At 35.8% G+C, this 25809-nt stretch overlaps 1 long non-coding RNA gene across 1 annotated transcript in view; it reads left to right on the forward strand.

Moving 5' to 3' along the window:
• LOC309796580 overlaps positions 1-25531 on the forward strand; it is a 48521-nt gene extending 22990 nt beyond the window's left edge. Inside the window, exon 3 of the long non-coding RNA XR_014292478.1 lies at positions 25176-25531. This is a non-coding gene — a long non-coding RNA (uncharacterized lncRNA). The remainder of the gene's footprint in view (positions 1-25175) is intronic.
• Positions 25532-25809: the final 278 nt, after the last annotated feature.

Consider the following 25809-nt stretch of genomic DNA (forward strand, 5'->3'; position numbering starts at 1 on the left):
TAAGAGGGAAGATAAGATATAGAAAACAATAATTCTGGCAAAAATAATTCTGGAATGGGATTTAATACCTTCCTCTTCTCTTTGCATGCTAAATGTCAAATGAGTAGTACCGCAAGAATTGATGAGAAAGAAAATATATTTGTTAGTGCCTATACAGATATCCAGCTACCCAAATGGTTAGCCCAGAGAAGGTTAAGGTGGCCTCAGGCAGTCTTCAAATTGTTCTCTGCCTTGATAGATACAGACCCTGGGCCTAGCTGAAGTGTGTGATGCTTCTGGCCCTGCCTTGCTGGCTGTTTTAACATGGCTTTCACACTGAACTCTTACAACTCAATAATATTCATTACATATCTGCTCATATTTACCCTTTTTTCCTGTTCTGCTTGGATTAAAGTCTCTTTTGCTGAATTACCACATGTTTAACCTTTAGCAAGTTTAGTTCCTTTTCCACATTTAAGGGTTTTTATCTACACAATGTGTAATAATGTTACTTACCCTACGTTTTGGTAGAGTTGTTATGAGAATTAGGTGAGATGATGTACATACACATTTTTCTATGTACTGTGAACAAAAATATACATACAAATGAAAGGTGATATAATAGAGGTAGTAATAATAGTGGACAGTAACAGTATGTTGAACTTATAGTTAATATTACAATACTTTGTTGATAGGTATAGGGGTTAGTGTCCCTTCAAAATTCATGTTTCCCCAGAACCTCGGAATATAACCCTAAATCCAGTGACTGGTGGCTTTGTAAGAGAGGGAGACTTGGACCTAGAGACACAGGGAAGAAAAAGCATGTAAAAATGGAAGCAGAGACTAGAGTAATGTAGCTCTAAGCCAATGAGTGCCAAGGACTGCTGGGTGCCACTGAAAGCTAGAAAAAGGCAAGGGAGAATTCTCCCCTAGAGCCTTCAGAGGGAACATGGCTCTGCGTGCATCTTAATTTCACACTTCTAGCCTCCAGAATTGTGAGACAATAAATTGTTGTTGTTGTAAGCCACCCAGTTGTGATAATTTGGTGCAACCATCTTAGGAAACTGATACAATAGGTTTACTTATTTTCAACAGTATACATTGTTCAGTGGATAAAGAATGTCTTGGGATACTTAATGTATCTTGTTGAATAATGTGAAGGCCAGGCCAGGTCTGGGCTCTGGCTTCAAATATGCAGCCTGTGCTGTAAGTATTACCAGTCATCCCCAGTCCCTTCCCACTTATTAGAGTTTGTTGCTGAACTGTATATACTTGGTACAAAGTACTGTGTGTCTGCACTGAGTCCAGTGTTTGGTGGAATGGAGGACAGCTATGGTGTCATGAAAAAAACCTCATTGTATTCTCAAAGACAGAGAACATGCTGCCTATTAAAAATGTGAACTGAAGTATGTCACATATTATTTTGGCCTTGTTTTCATCATCTGTAAAACAAGAGTAACTTGATTCACAAGATTGCTATGGAAATCAAAGGATAAAACATATGTGAAAGCACAAAGCACAATTCCTGACCTTGTTCACGGTCTGTAAATCTTCCCCTTACTCTCGATATGCCTCTCATTTCCTCTTCTGTCTTCCTTTACCCACCCAGACTTTTTCACAATGGGAATAATGAACACACAATTTTCAAAATATACAGTAGTAATCGAGTCAGTGACAATTATGGGGAACTAAGTTTTGCTAAAAAGCAATAAAACAAATAAACATCTGAAGGGCTATCATTGTGAAATATGATTTTAAATTTCAAATATATGCCAGTGAGAAATAAGTACAACTGCTCCCCACCCCCTGCCACCATATTTTAGGAAATATCCCCACAGAATGGATTCTAATAACATTAATTTGCAGCACCTAACATATTTACTAGGTATCTGAAAAATACTATATATGACTTAAGGCAAAAACAGATTGCTTTCAGAATGAGAAAATGCACGGTGCGTCTCTATTGAGTAGATAATTATAAGTAATTAAGGAACATTATAAAGCAATAGTAAGTAGTCGGCACTGATCTTCTAAAAGCAACACAGAGGATTTGTTAGAAATATTTGTTGTACTTTTTGTTATAGAAGTTTAAATCTTATTTTTGGAAATGTGTCCACCTTAGATTATTCTCTTTCCTGTCTCATATTATGATTCTCCACAACCATCCCCCACTTGATATATATAAGAGAGAAATGATTGAAACAGGAGACTTTTGGGAAGGTCTGAACTTATCCCAATAGGGCTAAAAATAAGGTAGAATCACTCTGCTTTCTTTGCTTCTGTATCTATATCTGTATGTCACAGTTAACTTTTGGAAATTTCAGACATTGTGCAGTCTCACTTTCTTGAATTCTTAGCAGTGATAATAGACCCTCTATCATTGTGGGGAAAAGGAGTGTATAAGGTAAAATGCATTTAGGAGTGTCCTTTTTTTTTCTTTTTTATGTTTGTTTTTCCTGAATGTATAGCACAAATTGAGGAAAGGCACACAGATTGTCTCCTAAAGATATTCATTAGGTAACCTGATAATGCTTCTACAGAAAAGCACACAAAAGCAAAGAAAACATCCTTTTAAAGGTACAGTTGAGCTTGGAAAAAAAGTAAGGGACATCTACAGGCCAAAGAGAAAAAGAGATGATGGCTAATATCCTTAAACAAGAAGCTTGGGTTTTAATGGTCTCACATTGTCGTCGAACCCAGGTTCACATGCCCAATGCTCAGTGAGGCCAAATAAAATGAAACATCGGAGTTTTGGACAGAGAAAGGTTTATTGCAAGGGCCAAGCAAGGAGTACAGGTGGCTCATGCTCAAAAGACCCAAACCATCCAGTGGTTTGCAGGGAAGAGTTTTTTTTTTTTTCTTCAAGGAAGAGTTTTTAAAAGCAAGTTTGGGATGAGGGCTGCGGGGTGTGTGACCTTCCTCTGATTGATTGGTGGTGAGTTAACAGGATGGCTTTCCTGGAATCTCAATTATCAACCTTATGGTTCCAACCAGTGTGGAATCTAGTGCTTGTGCTCAGCCTGAAGTTACCATCCTCCACCTGGATAGGGGCCTTATTTCCTTTAGAACAACTCAAAGATGTATGTCACATTGTTATTTATATCCCTTCAGGAGGAACTAGGACTCTGCTTTATAGCTGTACCATTACTTCTTGACTGCTTTTCCTTTGTTTCTGCTTTCTCTCACTTCCCTAATTAGTAACTGTTTGAATCTGCGTTTTGGAAGTCAGGGGAGGTCTACAACAAGAAATATGGGGGTCATGGAAAGGCTTTTGTACCAAGGAGGATACTGTAGGGCCCTGTTCAGTTTCAGCCTGAGCCCACATGAGTCTTTGAGCTGGAAATTTGGCCTCTGTATAAATGAAATAGATGAAGAGCAAAAATCTACTGGCAAAACACAGGGACATGAAAAATAAATTTGTCAGTCTCTACTGAGCTTTGTTGAGGGGAGGGAACTTCCCTCAGGTCTACCCTCAGTGACTTTTCAGGTTAAATTGACACTATCTGCAAAGCATAGAAGCTCTCAAGATGTGAAAGTATTAAAAAACTGTAACCAGCTGGTATGTGCAGCAACAAACACAAGATCTCCTTGGAGGGACATGCTACCAACTTGTGAACATCACAACTGTCAAGTATAAAGCTGAGGATGAATTTCAATCCAAATTTCCAAAACCACGAAGAAACAATCTAACATGAGAGTCAACTGACATGAGAAATAGCAAGCAGGATTGTATTTCCAAGAACTTCAAACAATAAAATACAAACATAAAAGACCATAAAATGGGTATGTTTAAAAAAATATATCAATCTAAAATATGGGGAAAGGATAAGATATTAAAAACAGATCAGTCATACTGAAGAAAGATCAACAGAACTTCTGGAAATGAAATATATAATCATTACAATTAAACCTCAATGGCTTCTCTAGGAAAATGTCATAGGGTAACTCTTGGACACGTGTACCAGCATTAGTGTTATCAACACTTCTCCCAAAGAAACAAGGAATAAATTCCAATCTCACATGAAACCCTCAGTTATAGAAAAAAAATTCTCAATTCATTTAATCAAACCAGCAAAACGTTAAAACCAAAAGTGAGCAAGGACAGTATAATAAAGAAAATTAGAGGACAGCATTCTCATGAACATAGATGCAGTGATCATTAACAGAATGGTAGCAAAACGAATCCAGCAGTATTTTAAAATGACAAAACTCGGTTTACCTCAGCAATGTAAGGATGGTCTTACACTCAAAAATCAATTAACTTACCATGTTTACTTATTAAAGGGGAGCATAAGATGACCATCTCCATACTACAGACAAAAAGTTTGATAAAATTCAATATCTACTCTTTATTTAAAAAAAAACCATCAGCAAAGCAAGAATAGGAGAAATCTTTATTAGCCTGATAAAGGGTACCTGTAAAACATTCACAGAAAGCATCATACTTAATGGTGAAGTCATGAAAACTTTCCATTTAAAATCTGGAATGGCAAAATGTTTCCCACTGCCACTGCTTCTGTTAAACACTGTGCCTAATATCTGAGTACAGTAAGGCAATAAAAAAAAATCTAAGGATTAGAAAAATGCTACTCATTATTTGCAATATGATAATCATTTATGTATACAATCCAAAATATATACATATAAATTATTAGAATTAATAAGATGATTTTGCAAAGTGTTGGGATGCATGATCAACACACATAAAATGTATTTCTGTCCTCCAGCTATGCAGAGTTAGAAAATAAAAATGGTACCAGTTATAAAAGCATCAACAATTATAAATTACCCAGGAATAAATCTCACCCCAAAATATACAAGACCTTTGAGGAGAAAGTTGTATTAATTTTACTGAAAGCCTTAAAGAAATCTAAATAAATGGAGAGAAACACCACATTATGGATTAGAAGGCTGTGTATTATAAAGATATAAGTCGTTCCCAAGTTGATATATAAAGACAATAAAATTAAAGTCAAAATCCACACCTTTTCTTTTTGGGGAACTTAAGAAGCTAATTCCTAAAAATTTATTTTGAAAGTCAAGAGCCCTAAAATAGTCCAAGATGTGGGAAGGTGTTGCCTTATTAGATTTCAAGAACTTTTATGAAGCTATGGCAATTAAAACACTGGGACATTTTTCAGAGAAAGAGACAAATAGACAAGCAGTACAGAAAAGAGAGACCAGAGATGGAGTCACATGTATTTGGAAACTTGAATTATGACAAAGGGAACACTGCAGATAACCTGGGAAAGGAGAAAAATTCAATAAATGCTGATGGATGGGGCAAGTGCTTATTCATATAAAAAAATAAAATTGGAGCCCTACTTCAAGCGAGAAACACAAATCAATTCCAGATAAATTTATATTTAATGTGGCTAGGAAAACTATTAGAAGGAAAGGTAATAATATTAGGTCCTTGGGGTAGAAAACTATCTTAATACATAGAAAGAACAAGCTACAAAGAAAATGTTTTAAATTCAACCATATTAAGGTTAAGAGCAGTGTTCTTTAAAGACCCATAAGTAAAATTAAGACAAAGCATAAACTAGGAGGAAAAATTGCAACATGTGTAAGTGACAGTGGATTAGTGCCTACAACATATGAAGAATATATTTTAAAAATACACAAGCAATCCAATAGAAAATCGGGCAAAATAATTCACAGTCAGTGCCTGGATCAAGATAGAAGAGTAGGAAGATCCTGAGCTCACTTCCTCCCATAGACGTGCCAAAACTACAACTAAATATAGAACTATCTCTGAGAATGACATGAACTAGCAGAACAGATTTTCTACAACTATGGATATAAAGCAAGTGGCACATCAATACAGGTAGGAGGGGCAGAAATGTGGTCTAGTCAAAACACACACCCTTGGTACAGTGACCCACAAGTGGAAGGGATATCACAACTGTGGTGGTTCACCCTGAGGAGTGAGAGGTTTGAGCTCCATGTTGGGCTCCCAAGCCAAGGGAACATGCACTGGGAAGATGAGACCCACAATGTCTGGCTTTGAAAATCAGTGGGGCTTTTATCTGGGAGAACTGGAGGATATGGGAAACTGAGATTTTGTTTTTGAAGGGCTCATACACAAACTCAATTACTCTGAGTCCCAGTGCAGAGGCAGCAGCTTGAAAAGTGCCTGGGTCACACAAAAAGGAGGTTCATTGACTAATTTTAGGGTGTGTGCTGAAGGGGCAGGGATCTGGTGGAACTTTCTCTGGGTATGAAAGTGTTGGTGGGTGTCATTTTTTTGTTTAACTTCCCTTCCACCTAGCTGGTCTGGTGCTGAGAGGCACCATTTCTCCATCAACCTAGATAACACCATGTGCCCTGACCCAAGGTTCCCCCAAGGACCAGCCTCACCCAACATGCCCACACTGGTCGGCCCCTTCAAAGGGGCTCCTGCTCCAGAGGACAGCCCTGTACACCAGTGTGTTTGCAGCAGTCATGGCTGGGCCTCACAGCCAGTTGCATTGGGGGCCAGCCCTGCACATCAGCATGCCCATAGCACTTGTGGCAGGACCTCTCAGCCAGCTGGCCTGGGGGCTAACCCTTCCCACCAGCATGCCTGCAGCAGTTGCAGCCCAGTCACAACCAGAGGTGGCATGCAGCCCCCACAGGGGATACCCCTGGAGCACTTGGTTCTGGTGACCAGGAGGGACTGCACTACTGGGTCCTACAGGATAGATTCTACATAAGGCTGTTCTTTCAAGACTGGGAGATGTAGCTGATATACGTAATATACAGAAACAAACAGAGAGTTAGGAAAAATGAAGAAACAAAGGAATACCTTCCAAATGAAAGAACAAGACAAAAACCTCAGAAGAAGAACTAAATAAAATGGAGATAGGCAATTTACCAGGTAAAGAGTTCAAAGTAATAATCATAAAGATGCTCGCCAAACTCAGGAGAAGAATGGATGAATGCAGTGAGAACTTTAAGAGATAGAAAATATAAAAAGAACCAATCAGAACCGAAGAATACAATAACTGAAATGAAAAATACACTAGAGGGGACAGCAGATTAAAGGATGCAGAAGAAAGGATCAGTGATTTGGGAGACAGAGTAGTAGAAATCACCCATTGAAACAAAAAGAAAAAAAGAAGTTTACAAAATGAGGATAGTTTGAGGGACTTCTGGGACAACATCAAGCATAATAACATGTACATTATAGGGGTCCATGAAGGAGAAGATAGAGAAAGGGACAGACAACATATTCAAAAAAATAATGCCTGAAACCTTTCCTAGCCTGGTGAAGGAAAAAGACATCCAAGTCCAGGAGTCACAGAGTCCCAAACAAGATGAACCCAAAGAGACCCACACCAATACACATTATAATTGAATAGTTAAAGGTTAAAGATAAAGAGAGATTCTTAAAAGCAGCAAGAGAAAAACAACTAGTTACTACAAGGGAACCCCCATAAGACTATCAGCTGGCTTTTCAGCAGAAACTTCCACCCAAAATACTCTAACCAGCAAAGTTATCATTCAGAATGAAAGGAGATACAGTTTCCCAGACAAGGAAAAGCTATAAAGAAGTTCATCACCACTAAATCAGCCTTATGAGAAATATTAAAGGGATTCCTTAAAATGGGAAAGGCCATACCTAGAAATAAGAAAATTATGAAAGAAAAAATCTCACAGGTAAAGGCAAGCATACAGTAAAGGTAGTGGATCAACCACGTATAAAGCTGATAAGAAGATTAAAAGACAAAAATAGTAAACTCATCTATATCTAAAATAACTAAGTGATACACAAAATAAAGAGATGTAAATTATGACATCAAAAGCAGAAAACATTGAGGGGTGGGGAGTAGAAATGTAGTGCTTTTAGAATGTGCTTGAACTTAAGTGACCAGTAACTTAAAATAGACTGCTATATACATAGGCTGTTATATATGAACCTCATGGTAGCAACAAACCAAGAACCTATAACAGATACACAAAAGATACAGAGAAAGGAATACAAACATAATACTAAAGAAAGTCATCAAATCACAAGGGAAGAGAACCAGAGAAGAAGAAAGGAACAGACAAGAACAAAAACAACCAGAAAACAATTAAGAAAATGGCAATAAGTACATACCTATCAATAGCTACTTTAAATGTAAATGGACTAAATGCAACAATCAAAAGACAGAGGGTTCCTGAATGGATATAAAAGCAAGACCCATCTATATGCTGCCTATGAGAGACTCACTTCAGTTCTGTTAAAAAAAAAAAAGTGGAGGGATATAAAATGTTATTCCATGCAACTGGAAAGAAAAAGAAAGCTGATGTAGCAATATTTATTTCAGACAAAATAGACTTTAAAATAGAGACTGTAACAAGAGAAAAGGGGCATTACATAATATTAAAGGGATGATAAAATACTGAGGAATAAAATTAACCAAGAAAGTGAAAGACCTGTATTCTGAAAATTATAAGACACTGATGAAAGAAATTGAAGATGACACAAATTAATGGAAAGCTATACTGTGCTCATGGATTGGAAGAATTAATACTGTTAAAATGTCCATACTACCCAAAGAAATCAACAGATTCAGTGCAATCACTGTCAAAATACCAATGACATTTTTTACAGAAGTGGAACAAATAATCCTAAAGTTTGTATGGAACCACAAAAGAGCTCAAATAGCCAAAGCAATCTTAAGAAAGAAGAGCAAAGCTGGAGGTATCATACTCCCTGATTTCAAAGTGTACCCGGACTTCAGACTGTACTACAAAGCTATAGTAATCAAAACTGTATGGTAGTGGAACAGAAACAGACACATAGATCAATGGACCAGAATAGAGAGCCCAGAAATAAACCCACACTCATACTGTGAATCTATGACAAAGGAGGCAAGAATATACAATGGGGGAAATGATAGCCTCTTCAATAGATGGTGTTGGGAAAACTGGACTGCTACATATAAAAGAATGAAACTGGACCACTTTCTTACACCATATATAAAAATAAACTCAAAATGGATTGAAAACTTAAATGTAGGACCTGAAACCATAAAACTCCGAGAAGAAAACGGTGTCAGTAGCTTCTTTGACATCAGCGTTAGCAGTATTTTTTTGGGTATGTCTCCTCAGGCAAGGGCAAGAAAAGCAACAATAAATGGGACTACCTCACACTAAAAAGTTTTAGTAATACAACATTGTAAATCAACTATACCCCAATAAAAATTAAAAAAAAAACCACTAAAATGCTTTTGCACAGCAAAGGAAATCACCAACAAAGCAAAAAGGCAACCTACTGAATGGGAGAAGATAATTTGCGAATGATATATTCAATGAGGGGTTAATATCCAAAATATTTAAGGAACACACACAACTCAATATCAAAAAAGGAACAATCTTAAAAAAAATGGGCAGAGGACCCAAATAGACATTTTTCCAAGGAAGACATACAGATGGCCAATAATCGCATGAAAAGATGCTCAACGTCACTAATCATCAGAGAAATGCAAATCAAAACTACAATGAGATATTACCTCACACCTGTCAGAATGGCTATCATCAAAAAGATAAGAAACAACAAGTGTTGGTGAGGATGTGGAGAAAAGGGAATCCTTGTGCACTGTTGGTGGGAATGTAAATTGGTGCAGCCACTGTGGAAAATAGTATGGAGATTCCTCAAAAACTTAAACATAGAACTACCATTTGATCCAGCTATTCCACTCATGGGTATTTATCTGAAGAAAATGAAAACACTAGTTCAAAAAGATATGTGCACCCCTATGTTCATTGCAGCATTATTTACAATAGCCCAGATATGGGAGCAACCTAAGTGTCCATCAATAGATGAATGGATAAAGAAGATGTGGTATATATATATACATAAATACACACACACACACACACACACAATGGACTATTACTCAGCCATAAAAAAGAATGAAATCTTGCCATTTGTAACAACATGGATGGACCTAAAGGGTATTATCCTTAGTGAAACAAGTCAGTGAAAGACAAATACCATGTGATTTCAAATTTTAATGTGGAATCTAAAAAACAAGTGAACAAACAGAACAGAAACAGGCTCATAAATACAGAAAATAAACTGGTGGTTGCCAGAGGGGAGTAGGGTTGGGTGGTTGGGCAAAATAGACGAAGAGGATTAAGAAGTACAAACTTCCAGTTGTAAAATAAATAAGTCATGGGATGTAATGTACAGCATAGGAAATATAGTCAGTAGTGTTGTAAGAACTTTGTATGGTGACAGATGGTTAGTAGACTTATCACGGTGACCAATTCATAATGTATATAAATGTTGCATCACTATGTTGTAGGCCTGAAACTAATAATATTGTATGTCAGATATACTAGTATTAAAAAAAGAAAAGAAAAAAGTAATTCACAGGCGCTTTACAGAAGAAACACAAATGGCAAATAAAATCTGAAACCCCAAACTTGTCATTGCTATACATGGGACAGCAAATTGGTTGAAAAATAATTTGCCATTATTTCCAAAAAGTGAAGGTGCTCATCCCCTATGACCCAGCAAGACCTCTGACATTATTATCCCAGTCTCTTGTGCTGGTGAACAAGCAGTTGTATATAAGAATTTTCATAATTTCATTGTTTCTAATTGCAAAAACCTGGAAACAGTCCAAGTATCTGTCAATAGAAGAATGAATAAATATATTCTGGTATAGTCACAAAATAAAATGTTAAATGGTAATGAAAACAATAAATTATAGCCACAAAACTACATGGTTGCATATCAGGAAGATAACTATGAGTTAAGAAAAGACAAAAAAAAACCCACATTCAGTGTGTGTCTCTATAAAACGTTCACAAACAGACAAACAATATAATGTTTAGGGATACAAATATATAATAAAACTAAATGAAGAAAAGTAAGGGGCTGATAAGTGCATCTACTACCTAGTTAGGAAAAGTCACCCAAAAGGAAAAACAAAAGAATATATAGCACTCAAAGATGAGCATTAGCATCATCACTAGGGGATGCCAGAATGGGATGATTTTTCTCTTGGACTCCTTAGAGAGTACAGGGAATTGGTGGCCTGCGTATTTGAGAAAACCCAGGATTGGATGTGCAGACAAGTGACTGGCAGGGGGAAGGGGAGTTATGCGCAGGAGCGGGCTCTGCAAGTTGATGCTAAAAACGTCCAAAGACCCAAGAAAGCAGCATTTTACTTATGAGCTCACTTTTTGGCATAAAATCTGTCCCTCAAACAAAAGTCAGTGAAGCATATTTAAATGTTAGCAAAGGCTATATTGAAGTGAGGATCGGGAACTGATGACAAAGGTTGAAAGAAATAAATAAGAAATAAATTTTTCTTAAAAATGATTTAATGATTGAAAAAGCCCTGTAAATCACATTATGTGTCCATGACCAACTTCCTCAGCACATTTTTATTTTTAGCTAAGGAGGAAAAGAACTTTGACTAAATGGATATTTTTACTGACTGCTAGTATTCACGCTAAGCTTGCTGCCCCAAATCCAGTGAGAAGAAACTGGATAACAGCCTGTTCACCAGTTAATGGCTGGGTTAGTGAAATCTTGATCTAGAATATTTCTAAGGCCCTTTATCATTCTGAGCCCCTGTATCTCTCTGTTTAACAGCAGTTAGTAGGAAACGGTCACTTTTACGCCAGTCTTGGCTTAGGAGAGATGCTCCTTCTGCAATCGAGTCAGGAAGGATCACGACTGATTTCTGTAAGGCCATCTGGAGAATCTCGGCTCTGAAATGACAAAAAGACATGTATGTCAGAGTTAAGATATTAATCCTTCTCCATCCTATACCATGCCTGACATGACACTGACACTGCAACTACAGAGTTGGGCCTCTGAGATTTGGCCCAGAGAGAGGTCAGAATAATTACCCCTTTTAGATGGCATCTTCAAACCATCAAACCTTAGGTGTTTTCTGATTGTTACTACATTGATCTGGTTGTCAGGAGATATGCCTTCTAGTCCTGCCTCTGACTTTAACATACTATGTGCGTTTGGGCATGTTATTTTCAGGACCTCCGTTTCTCCATTGATAACATGAAAGATTTGGACCAGGTTATCTCTAAAGCCTTCTCAGAAGCCAGACATGCTAAACTTCTGTGATTCCAGCTGATTTCATCTCCTCTTATGGTACCTTTCTGAGATATGTTGGTGAAGGACTCATTCTCAAGACTATTGAATGAATAAATAAAACAAAACAAAAACCAAAACTATGGCATATCAAAGCTGTGGCTTTCAAAAGTCCAAGTGAAAGCAAATAATACAGATGAATAGATGATCCTACCTCTCTATTGTTGTCATTTGTTTTTCCATTTTTACCAGTAGTTCAGGATAAATATTTTAGAGTGAAATCTGGAAGAGCTGAATGAACACATTGTGATGTTACAGCTTAAGAGTATTGATAGTAACTGGTAAAGTTAAGCTGCAGAGCAAGATTTCTAGCATGGGATTTAAAAACAAAAAACTATTGTTCTTCTGCTCCCTTGTGGAAAGTTTGGTGTAGTACAGCAATGTGTCATGCATCCCATGCAAAACAGGTACCCTCAGCCCTGAAGAGGTTAAAATTGTCTCTGTAAGAGCCCAAAGTCCACTCTATATTGCAGAATATTTTGTTATAATTTTTAATTTTATTACCCTATTTAAAACAAATGTTTTTTTCTGCACAACTTCAACTCAGGGTTCTTCAGGGATTTCTAAAATTTTTTCTGAGAGAGATCCAGTCTTGAAGATTTCTGTAAAATCTAAATGTTTATAGTCTCCAACCCTGCCAATGCTTATTTAGACTGTGTATAAAATAAAAATCACTAGTTGAAAAATTATCCATTATCATGTTTTTGAGGAAATCAGTGTGTTCTGACTCTGAAATACAGGTTGATTAAAGAAAAAATATATATAGAAAGGTACAAAGAAAAATCACCAATATTTCCAACAACCACTATTGAATCTTTCAGTTCTTTTATTACAAGTTATTTTTCTAAACATATTTACCATTGTTGTACAAAGTAAGCAATTAGTAAACAGTTGCTGAATATATAGGAATATATATATAAGCATTTCCTCTTTGTATTAAATGTCCCTTGTAAATATAATTTTAACCTCTTAAAATATTTATTCAAATTAATGTGTAGTTAAACATGTCTCATTATGTTTTTATGGTACATGATAAATCTTAAGATAGCTTCCAGAAAGTTTATACTCTTTTATATCCCTACTGGTAGGATATAAAGTTATACATCTCACTAAACCCTCACCAAAACTGAATAATATTGTTTATGTTTTTACTAAATTGAAGGATGGAAATGTATTTCATTTAAATTTCCATCCTTTCAGTTATCCACGTATGTGTTTATATATATATACATACACATATATGCATGTGACCTGCATACACACATATATAGGAAGGTGATGTGACTGGCATTTTAGTTTTGTTTATATTCTGCTCAAGTTTTAAGATTTTTGTATAAGCAAACATCCATATTTTCATTTGTAATTTCTTCCATTGCTTTGAAGCTTTAAAAGTATCACCATCAGCAATTTGATAATCACTTGTATTTTTTTATGGTTTGATTTTTTAAAAAATCACTCATATAATATGAGCCATACTAGAAACTTCACATGAAGCATTCTTTAGGTATACAGTAAATATTCATTTAAATTTAACATGTTTCAGGGGAAACCCAATTTCTTCATAGGGTCAAGTATTATCGCAGCATATGTGAAAAATCAGGTTATTAAAAATACATTTTTTTCTTAGAAAACATCATGGTGCATAGGCTAATCATTTCAAAGTCCTACAACCTGATTAGCATTTCTTAAACATAGCTGGTATTATCTGGACTCTTCCTAAACTGGCACAAAATATGAAACTACAAAAAGAACTTGGAACCTGCAGCCATTCAATTTTGGTGACTAAGAAACCAACAAGTTAGCCTCAAGAAACTTTTAAGACTATTTCTTCATCTCCAGCTCTTTTAAAGTGTATGAGAATGTAGGTAATGAATTGCAAATAAAATATTGCTCATAAAGGAAATTACTTGAGAGATTTCAAAATGACCAGCTAACTTGGTTGATAACTCCATAAATGCAGGGAAACATGATATTAGTATTAGTCAAATGCAGTATTAGTCAAATTTCCCTGTTTCTGCAGGGAAACAGATTACCTGTTTCTGTGGAATTCAGTGTTTTTTAGGTGAGGTGTAAGGCCCAGTATTTCACAGATTTTTTTCCCATTGAATCTTGCTTTCATTAGACTGAAAGATGGATTCTAACAGATAAATTAATCAACAAGGAGAAAGTGCCTAAGGTATATTTTGCTGGGCATAGACGAGATAAAAGAGGATTATAAAATTTGCTCAAGCAGAATGCAATAACACTGAGTGCTTATTATGTGCCAGGTTCTGTGGTAAATTTATATGTCAGCTTTTAATCCTCCTATAGCAACTGTATGAAATAGCTACTATTATTATCCGTTTAACAGCTGGGTAAAATGATGCTTAAAGTTGTTAATTAACATGTCCAAATTCACGCAGTTGATAAAAGCCAGAGCCAGCGTTCAAACCAAGGTCTCTGTGATGCCACCAGTTTTAAACTTTTACTATCTGTGCTATATTTCTGGGGGGTAAACATCTGTGAGCCAGATTAAATCTGCTATAGAAGAAAGTTTTCATTAAAAGTCTTGAAGGTAGAACTTGAATAGATAAAAAGAAGAGAGGACAGTATTTTTTTTTTTAAGGGGGAACAGTGAGACCAAAGGCAGGGAGGTATGAACGAACACATAAGGGAAGTAAAAAAAAAAAAAAGGCAAAGAACTTTTTTTTAACTGTATGCCAAATATTTTACTGTTTTTAAGAAATCCTGTGCTTTTAAAACAATTTTAAAAACATACGAAAGCACAAAAGGAAATTAAAATCATCTATAACCCCACTTCTCAGAAATATATAAACATGGATTTTAATACTATCATATTGCATATAGAAGTTTATAATGTGTTTTTATTTTAATATGTCACTCATGTTTTATATCCCTACTGTATTAATTATATACTTATTTTTGTTAGAAATCTAATTGACCTCTTATAGATATGTAATGAAAACATACACCAGATTTGGTTTATTTTCATTTTTCCTTGCAATATTAACAAATGGTTAGTTACTCAGCATGGATTTTTGCCTTTTATCAACACAGTGAGTCCCTGAAAGACTCTTGAGTCACTGAAAATGTTTTCCTTTGCATATGTTATTACATCTGGTATTCCTTTGTCAAGTCTCTTTCAACCGTTTGGATTAATTTTGTTTTAGGTAGGGTTTTCCATTAGCTCACTCTATTATTTTTCTTTTAATAGGTAGGTTTCACCCATTTTCATACTGTCTTGCTTCTATTATCTTGTTTTAAGCTTGCTAATTTTAATGTTTCTTACAATTTCTTTTCTATTCTAATTCTTTTTGTTGTCCTGATTGTTTTCTCCTCCTCACCCTCTTATTCTGCAGCTTCTTCCTCCTTCAGTGCTGAGTAGCCAGTAGTCCAAATAAAGTTCATCATAAAATTAAACAACAATAATTTTTAAGACAAACAAAATTTGGAACATGTGTTTAAGTCTATAAAAAGCCTAAGGCAATAGATCTGTTTTCAGAAATTGTTTTATTTTTTTCATAAAGTCCAAATCAATGCAGCATTAGTCAAATCAAATTAATTGGTGGGAACAGATTCCAAATCTGTGAAAAATTATTTTACATGTAAAAAAATGGCAAAAATGATCACCTTGAATATTTTCCAAATGTAAAATCAGAATTATTTACAAGTTCTACAGGGTTCACAAGTATATAAATTAATTTGTTTAAAATTCTATAAGGATTTACACCCCACTGATAAATTGGGATGGGGAGGTCAAGAAATATGTTATCTCTTTTGTATGACATTTTTATAATTATATCATAATGTACTGTGAAACTTAAAGATTGTGAAATAAGAGTGCACAAGGTTATACCTAACCTGTTTGAAAGAAGCTTTATCATTTTCAGTGACTAAGTCATGGAAAAATCCAACAATAATTTTTCATGAGAAAAACAGAGGTCTCGAAGCATTTGGGAGTAGGCATTAATTAGGCTGGGTTCTAATCCTCTGATTTTCTCCAGGAAGCAGTATGATATCATCCACTATGCACTTAACCATCACATACCCAGTGAGAAGTACAGGCAGAGCAAGGTAACACTTCCAGTTTTTAGAATGGAAACAGTGAGGAGTCTTAAAATGACTTCCCTAGAATCATCATACTATTTACTGGAAGTGATCATGTAACTGAATCCTAGGACACTTGACTCCTTAACCCTTATACATACAGAATGTGTTAGTTTAACCAAGGGAAAATGTGTCCATTCTTTTCTCCATAACACTGAGGTATTATTTTTATTGCTTAGATATTAAAGCCACAAACAGTTGAACATAAGTTTTTTGAATGAAGTTATAAAAAAGTCTTTATATATATTGAATTCCCTCAGGTCTATACAGAAAAGGCAATATTTTATGTGCTCCAGTCTTTTTTTAAATTTGAAATAGAATCCATTTAATTACAAAGAAAATGAGAATTTTCCAAAGCTAAGATGATCTCAGGCAGTGACAGCATAACAATACAAATCCTTTGAAAGATGTGTTTCAGAATGCAACCTGACAAGTCCTTGTACTCCTTTCTTACTGTTCTATTTCCCAAAAAGGGAATATTGCTAAGAAATAATTCACTGGGTTCTCCAGAAAACCTTTCAAGTACTCTACATTGGCTCTGTCATCATTAGACCCAATACGCTTATGTAAACTAAGTAAATACCAATGTGAACCTCAGACTTCTGTGAATTGTCACTTTAACTTCAGGGTTTGACATGCTAAAGCATATATTTTCTTATTCTGGGATCCTAGCCTTGTATTTAGGACATTTTTGATACGGAAGCTGTTGGCGGGTCCTCTCTGTCGTCATGTTTCCTACAAAGTAACTTGGAAAACTAGGCATCATGAAAAATTCTAAACAACAGTAGGAAGTCCTTGCATTTTGTGGGAGGACTTCTGTGCCTCTTGCCGCTTCAAAGGTCTTGGGAGACCCCACCTGGCTCTGGGCACCTGAAGCCATCAGAGGAGGTAGATGCCCGGCTTGCTGGGTTTGAGGCTTGTGTTTCCTTCTGCCTGAGAATATTTTCACATTTTTCCACGGTTGATAGACTGTTATTGGAATCGCGTATTTATTTAACCTTGGGTTCTGCAAACTTTTTCCATAAAAGGCCAGGTCACAAATATTTTAGACCTTGTGGGCCACACAGTCTGAGTCTGTTGCAGCCCCAGGCAGTAAGTGAATGGATGTAGCTGTGTTCCAATAAATATTTATTTACATAAACCGGCAAATTAGAAAAGAACCATCGCAGGTGGAATTAAAGCATCTGTGATGTCTCCTTTTCCTATTCTTAATCTTCAATGGGTTGAGATCAAGCCAAAAAAACCCAAAAAACAAAAAGGTAAAGAAAATAGATTTTTAAAGGAATGAGAAGGGAAGTCTGGGATTTATAAATAGGCCACACTCATTGCTCTTTGCAGGACTCTGTTTACTAGTACGACACTCTGTCATCCAAATGCTGAATACCAAGTCCTAGTCTCCTATAACTAACCTTCATAAACACTGCTGATACAATTTTGTCTGCAGGTGTCACCTCCCTTCAGTCTATGTATTTATGTTCCTGTTAAAATATATAATAAACAGGGGAATATTTCTCCATTAAGGAAGGAGTCTGTGTCATTTTTGTCTCCGCCACATGACTTTTCACTTACTTATCTGGCTTTTCTGCCAAACACTAATAGCATTTGGACACATGACCATTGCCACATTAAAATGAGAGACAAACGAATGCTTTTTGCATGTTCAGTGCTTCTCTTTGCTTATAATTTCCTGTCCACCACAGTACATAAATAATTAAGGTATATTTCCCCTTTAATGGCCCATAAATTTGATTACCATTTGCCTTGTTCCTTGCTTTTATGAAACAGTGTTCTTCTCATTTTCAAAATGTTTTGAATAATTTAAAAATTGTTTCAAAAGTGTAACATTTTTCCAAGTGTCATCTAAAAAATTTGGGTTGGTTTTACTACTTATAAGTCTAGTGCCTTAATCAACCTCCATATTTTGAGTATTTACTGTGGCCAAGGCATTATATTAAGCACTGTACCAAACTAACATCTGCCATCCAACTGGAACTAGTAGATAGAAATTTGAGACAAATATGAAAGGTACATTTTTAACCTACCAACAAAATCAGTTAGACATAGGATATTGTCCACAATTATCTGCATACCACGCTCTATTCTCTGCTTTACTTTGCAAATAGAGATTTAGATTTGACGTTCTCAATAGCAGATATACTGGTATATTCTGAGAAAAACATCATCCAAACTAGTTATTTGTGTAGTGAAAATAGGAATACGAGCTTCTTTGGTACAGCATGAAGCGTTCAGAATCTAATATTTCCTTAGCTCAGGATTGTGCCTAAGTGGAAAATTATTTATGTAGTTGAGATTACAGAGACTACATAATCTTATACTCTTGATTGGTTTTACTTTAACACTATACAATTAGTATTTCTCATTATAAAATGATTTTGAATCATCTTTTTAATCACTGCTGGATAGCTCAGTGAAAAATGAGATACCATTCCCCTTTTTTCAAAGTTTGGGTGTGTCTGTGTTTTAAAGACAAATGTTTTTAGAGCAGTTTTAGGTTCACAGAAAAATGAGAGGAAGGTGGAGAGATTTCATGTATACTCCCTGCCTCCACACAGCATAGCCTCCCCTGCTATCAATATCCCCCACCAGAGTGGTACACTTAATGAACCTGCATTGACACATCATTACCACCCGAAGTCTATAGTTTACATTAGAGTTCACTGTTGATGTTGTACATTCTATGCATTTGGGCAAACGTATGATGACACATATTCATTATTACAGTATCATATAGAGTATTTTCACTGCCCTAAAAATCCTCTGTGCTCTACTTGGCAACCACTGATCTTTTTATTATCGCCATAGTTTTGTCTTGGCCAGAATGTCTTATAGTTGGAATCATACAGTATTATATATATATTTTTCACTGTGTAAATTATGATACAATAAAATATTTACCCATATCAAGATTTTCCTACACTCAGGATTATTTTCTTAGGTTAGATTCATATTCATGCTGGATGAAAGGGACATCATTAGCTCTTTCATTTTAAAAATTGACTATTTTAGTAGGTAGAATGTAGAACCATATATTGTTACTTTGATGAGAAAAATATGACTCTATTTTTAACATTTTTATTTCTTTGATTTCTACTAATGTTGAACCTTTTTTTTCTTCAAAATTATTAGCAATTTGATTTTCATAATTGTGCATTATTTGTTATGTCAATTGCTCAGTTTTATACAAAGGGTTTTAACATTTTTCTTAAACATTTATATTGAGCTTTTAAAATAAGTTGCCATCTTTATTACATTTCTAAATTTATTGTTTGCCTTTTAATTTTCCTAGTTATATTTTGAAATTCAGAAATTTTGTGATTTATTCCAGTCATTTATATCAACATCATTTAATGATTTTTTTCTGCTTTGAAACGTAGGAAGCCCCCCTCCCCATACTTGAAAAATTATTCATCTCTTTGTTCCTCTAGGATTTTATTGATTAATTAATTTTATATTTATTTCTGTAATCCAGCTGGAATTTATTTTGCTGCATGAAATAAGATGAATATATAAATTTATTTTCCCATTAGCTAAAAAATAGCATGAGCATCATTTATCCCTTCCCCAGTGCTTTATGATGTTCTTCATCATATATTACATGTTATATATGACAAGATCTTTTTTTGAATCATCTAGTAGAGAGGTCTCCTCAAATTTTTGAGCACACATGCCTAGCATGCACAATTTGTGCATGCACCATCAATATATGACTTTGCTTTTATGAAGACCTACACTAGGACCTGTTTGCACTAACCAAAAGAAGTTCTAAGAGGATTTTTGCTTTCAAGAAAAGAGGTGAAAAGTGAAAATAGTGCTCAGTGTTTATTTTGCAGTGAGCTGTTATAGAGGCGACATGCACTCTTAGCATCACCAAGTTCCTTCCCGGGAACCACACACAACATCTCAGCATCCAGCCATCATAGCTTTGAATTGTGTGGGTGAGCACCTGTGCTTTATCTCCATTTATTTCGTGCATCCTTTAGCGAGATGTGTCCTAACGTAATTCCTTCTTCGCTTTATGCCATTCTGGCTTATGAAAGGTTTCCTAGGAACACTCCATTTTTGGATAGTGGGGGAAAGCTGTATTTTTTTATTACATACTTGCACTACTGTCAATCCATATGTTAAGTAACACTTATATTAATTTGTATCTTGAAATCAAGTGAAAACATACTTTCTAATTTTTTTTATCCCACCCCTGGTGAATTTTTTTTGCATGCTACAAACTACTTATCATATGATTTCTATTATTTTAGCTTAATAACAGACTTTTATTTCCCTATATCTAGTTTCTCCCTCAGGATTATTCTTTCTTCAAACATTTATTTGACATTCACTTACACATAAACATGTGTATCATTTTGTAAATTTCCTGAAAAATCCCATTTGGACTATAATTGTACTGTAGTTTCACTCAATTTATATATATTTTTTCCTTTGACATCTTTAGATGGTGTTCTGATTCTCAGTGTATATAGCTTTTGTCATCTTTATGTCTCTTGGTAGGATTTTGAAAATGAGTCTTAAAGATGGTTAATGTTACTTAATCCTAGGCACTGTATATGTGTATTTGCAGGTATAGGGTGACTATATAATTTTATCATCCAAACCATTTCATCATCATCATTATTATTATCATTATCATTATTATTATTATTATTTGGCTGTGGGGTCTTAGTTCCCTGACCATGGATTGAACCTGGGCCCTCAGCAGTGAGAGTGTGGAGTCCTAACCACTGGACTGCCAGGGAATTCCCCAAACCATTTCACTATTGAGAGTGAAAGGGAACACTATTAATTTTAACACTGGGGACAGCAGGGATAAATGGGACTCTTCTAGGGAAACCAGGCCATTTGTTAACTCTGGGAACCTAGAAAGCTTTTCACATTGGAGAACGCAGGTATAGACAGTTCTTGCAATAACTTTTTCTGTGAAGGAGAGGAATAAGAGAGAGTGGTAGATGTAGGGCAACACAGGATCAAATAATGATGTTTATTTTTAATTGAACCTGCTTAAATGTTGATAGGGAGACCTCAGTAAAAATAGAGATGGTCAAATGATATTAGAAGGTTGAGTAATTAACAAAGAGAGGTCTGTGAAGAGGTCACAAGGGGTAGGATTCTGACCAGAGGAGGAGGAGTAAGCATTGTGCTTACAAGGAAAAAGGGAAAGATAACTTCATATGTAAATAAATTTGCAGGTAGAGGCTAGGTAGCTGATGTTATTCCCATCACTTGTCAAAACATATAGGACTATACAATATTGAAAATACTCAAGAAATTTATCAAAAACATCATATGCACCTGTTTTGGAAATGGGATTTAATGTTTTTGTTTTTGTTTCATTCATAATTTCAGTGAAAATCATTACTCATTAAAATAACCCTGCAAATGTATATGTATGTTTTTGTAATGTCCATCTATATTTACTGTTATAGTGTCATTTTATCACTTTTCACATTTAATTTTTTGGCCCCCATATGTCTTCCAAAGATACAGTCCTAAGAGAAAGAGTTTTACACATAAGTAAGAGGCAGCATACTCCTCTAGTTTTTATTTCATCTCTTTTAAATCCTTGTCACTTCATTAATTGCATTTCTTTGAAAAGGTATGCATAGTTTTTGCTACATTAAGTTGTTATTTGTGCATTCTGCATAGCACTTCTGTTTGGCAGTGTATGTTGTGTTTAACCCTTGTCCCTTTAGAACTTACTTAGCCTACAAAAGAGACTACCAGAAGACATAGTTTCTTGACCTAGTTTTCCCCTAATGCCAGGCATTTGTTTACCATCTTCACGGTTTTGTTCATACCTGTTGTATCACCTCTACCATCATTTACTTCACATTTTTCTTTGAATCAGCCCATGACTAATATCTCCACTTACTTTTATTTTGTTCTAGGCAGTATTACCTAGATATCGCAGTTTTGTTGTGCTAGCTATGGTTTTAGAATATGAATACGTACTATATATAATATATACAAAGGCATATAACTATAAAAAAGTAGCGTAACAAACCAACAGGGAGATATTTGGGGTGGAATGTTTTTCTTTTCAAATAAACTGGATGGCGTGGCATCCTGCCTATTTCATTTACTAATGGGATCTATGATTTCTCTCTCCTTACTTTTTCTACCATCTACCTTAATTCATAAATGACTAGACTGGATATAACATGTTTATGTTTTGAAGTAAGCCATTTTAAAGCATTTCTTAGCACTAGCAAATAGGCATTTTTATAAAGGAAAGAGTGCTTAACACCATCTCATTTTATATAAAAAGTCAAAATGATATGTTTAAGACAGTATCCCAATTTTGAAGGATTGTTTGCCAAGGATAATTTATTGATTCTAAAGCATTAAAAAAAGGATCAGATATCAGATTTTTTCAATTTTAAGCAAAATTGATATTTGGAGTTGAAAAGAGAAAGTGTTATTACAGAGTAGATTTTCTTGTGCAACTGATACTAACAACAGGGATACAGATATCCAAGACTGAAAGAAAATTCTTTGGCCATAAAACGCCATCAACAGAATCCCTGCTGTAAATCATAGTAGAGATTTTCCAAGTCTCACCAAACACACAAAGACCATTTCTAACCATTTTATCTGAAATACTGTATCAGATTAATGGAGGTGTCATATTCAAGTGTGTTAGCTATTGGAGTTTGCACTGTGGCCTTACAAATTTCAGGACTGAGATGAAGGTCCTTTGAGTTTGCTAGGGAGACAGCATGATACAGTATAACAAGTGTTGAATCTGAAAGTTAGTAACCAGTGTTATCTTACATCACTTCAGCATTGTTTTTGATTAGTTAGTTTTGTTGATTATAAAATGGGAACAATAATGATTCTTCTCTAGGTATTTTGTAACATAAATGATAAGATGTATATGCAACAGTTCTGTAAAGTACTACACATCTATACGTTTTCAGTGCTCTGATAATAGTATTTAGCCTTTCTTTGGATGTGGTAATAGACTTGCAAATTTGCAAGAGACTTTCCCAAGGAGTAGCTTTGCCAACTTCCCACAGCTGTGCACCAGACCTACTAACTTGTTTTCACCAACTTTCATTGCTACCTAGCTTTTAAAGTGTACTACTTTTGCTATGGAAAAAAGCCTACATACTTTTACTCATTCAATACAAATTTATCGCTCACCTATCCTGTGAAAGAATGTGCTAGGTGCTAAAGTTTCAAAGGTGAACGTAATGAAATATTGTTTTCAAAAAGGTCAGGATATAGTCATGGAGATAAAGTCATAAACAATTGCAGTGCATTGAGTTCAGGAAAATGAAAGTAAACCACACTGTTGCTATGGGAAAACAGAGGCCTAGGCCACTCAACCTAGGCTGGTTAGGGAAATCTTCCTGGAGGAGGTAAGATCTGAACTTCATCTACTGTGTATGTATCAAATACAGTTCTAAGCGCTTGAGATATATGGTAAGCAAAATTGGGATCGTTCCTGCCTTTAGCACTTATATTCTATCAGGAGAGACAGACAATCTGATAATCGCTCAAATAAATATAAAATCACAACCATGGTAATTGATGCAAAGGAGAGGTACCTAGTACTAGGAGACCTTGTAATAGGCATTTTTGTTTTAGTTTCAAGTTCGGTTGGGGGAAGTCTTCCCTCATAGAGTAACTGAGATCTAAAGGATGAATAGGAGTTGATTGGTTTAGGTTGGGCCATAGACTGATTCCAGGCAGAAGAAATAACATATTTAGGAGGGAATGTAGCCATTGGAGTCTTTGAGAAGAACCCAATATATAGCAGCCCTTTCACTGTCTAGGTTTAGAGTAAATTCAGGAGAGAAAGAAAAGGTAAAGGAGTCGGACATAAAGTATCATCTTTATTAATGACAAAGTTGTTATTGGAGAATGTTGCATATGTGTGAGAGTCAAATTCACTTCCTGTTATTGAATACCAGGATTAGTCAGATTTACTTGCCTAGTTAAAAAAGATTGTAGACTACTTATGGTCTCCACAGAAGAGAAGCCTTTTAGGATATTTACAACACGAAGAAACAGAGCATGACTTGAACATTGTGTAGGGTGAGTGGAAAGAGTATGTAGAAGGGAAAGGTTGAAGATAATAGAAATGGGGATGAATGATGAACCAAAGTTCTGGAGGAGGCAGGTGGACAGGGACTGGACTAGTGTGAGAAGCGCGAAGGGTCCAGGGCAGAGAGTTTAGGGACACACTCATTCTCAGCATCGTTCAAGTAAAGGGTTGGTATCTGAAAGTGAGTGCTGCTTAAGTCTTGTGCCCAGCGCACCTCTCTTGCCTTATCCTAGTCCTTGTCCTGCTGAAGGGCCTGAGAGTGAAAGCAGAGAGGAGGTGCTGGCCCTGAGAAAGAGCAAGGATATGTCATCCTCTGAGACTGGAATAACGACGTGGGAATGGAGATGTATGCAGATAATGGAATAGTGTACAAGAAGTTAAGGGAGAATAGATTGGATGGTCTCATGTTTCATGATGATGAACTAGGAAACGAAGTCAGCAGCTTAAAATGAGTATGGAGTGTGAGAGCCGTGCATATTTAGAGCATGTTGACAAAGGAGGAGGGGTACTCAACATGCAGGCCTTTGTTAAGACTGAAAATCAGTCTGTACCACTGATTATGTCCACTTGTGTATAGCTGCCTGGGTTCATGAATGGCAGAGGCATGATATAGCACCAGTCCAGGGAGGAGGTCAGTCCAGGGAAGAGGTTTTACAAAGTGAGTATGATGGTGGATAGGAGTAAAAGGTGCTGGTGAGAGAGGAGTTCAGGTGATAAACCTTGGGAACCAGGTATTTTGTAGAGACAGGAGAGGCCAGTAGGGTGATAATTGACTGCGAGAAAATAGTAAGATCAAGGGAGACAATAATGGTCTCAGTGAAGCTGAAGAAGAGAGAGGTGGCTGGAGTCGGGTTGGGTGTATAAGATCTGAGAACACCAGTGATTTATTTGTATTCTTTTCAGCAGATGAGTCTGTTCCAGATTGTTTCTGAGTGAAGTCCTAGATGCAGATGGCTGTGGATGTATAGCAGTGAAAGTCAATGAAGTGTAAAAGATGAAGGAACTGAGAAGCTCAGTGGCTGCATGGTAAGTCCACACAAACCGTGAATTGCCCTAAGATGATGGATGGATTAGATTGCACATATTGTAATCCTCATTCCAAATGGCTGGTGAATATTAGTGCCTCAGGAGGAGGCCTGTAGATGACAGTAATGAGTGGGGTTAGAGCATGATTCAGTGATGTAGCATGAGTTTCAAAGAAGCAAAGCCTTTTTGTAAAAAAAAATATGAGTGTAAAAATATGTGGAATGTTGGATAATAAGCAGGCTCTGATTAAGAGAGCTTCAGAGGAATGGTGTCCTCCAAGGAAAGTCAGGTTTCAGTTGACTTCAGTGAAGAATTTGAGTATGTAGGGGATGTAGGAGCATACCACTGAATGAGGCTCATAGAGGACTTGGTGGAAAGTTTTTTTTTTTTTTTTTGAGTGGGAGGGAGTTCTTGTGTCATTGAGAGAAGTACAGAGTAGTATGGAAAGAAGAGTAATAGGGATGTATGTGGACTCTATTATCACAATGACTTGGCTTAAATCCTAGCTCCA

Source organism: Mesoplodon mirus (genome assembly GCF_964341445.2).
Source record: "Mesoplodon mirus genome assembly, chromosome: X".
Taxonomy (NCBI): Eukaryota; Metazoa; Chordata; class Mammalia; order Artiodactyla; family Ziphiidae; genus Mesoplodon; species Mesoplodon mirus.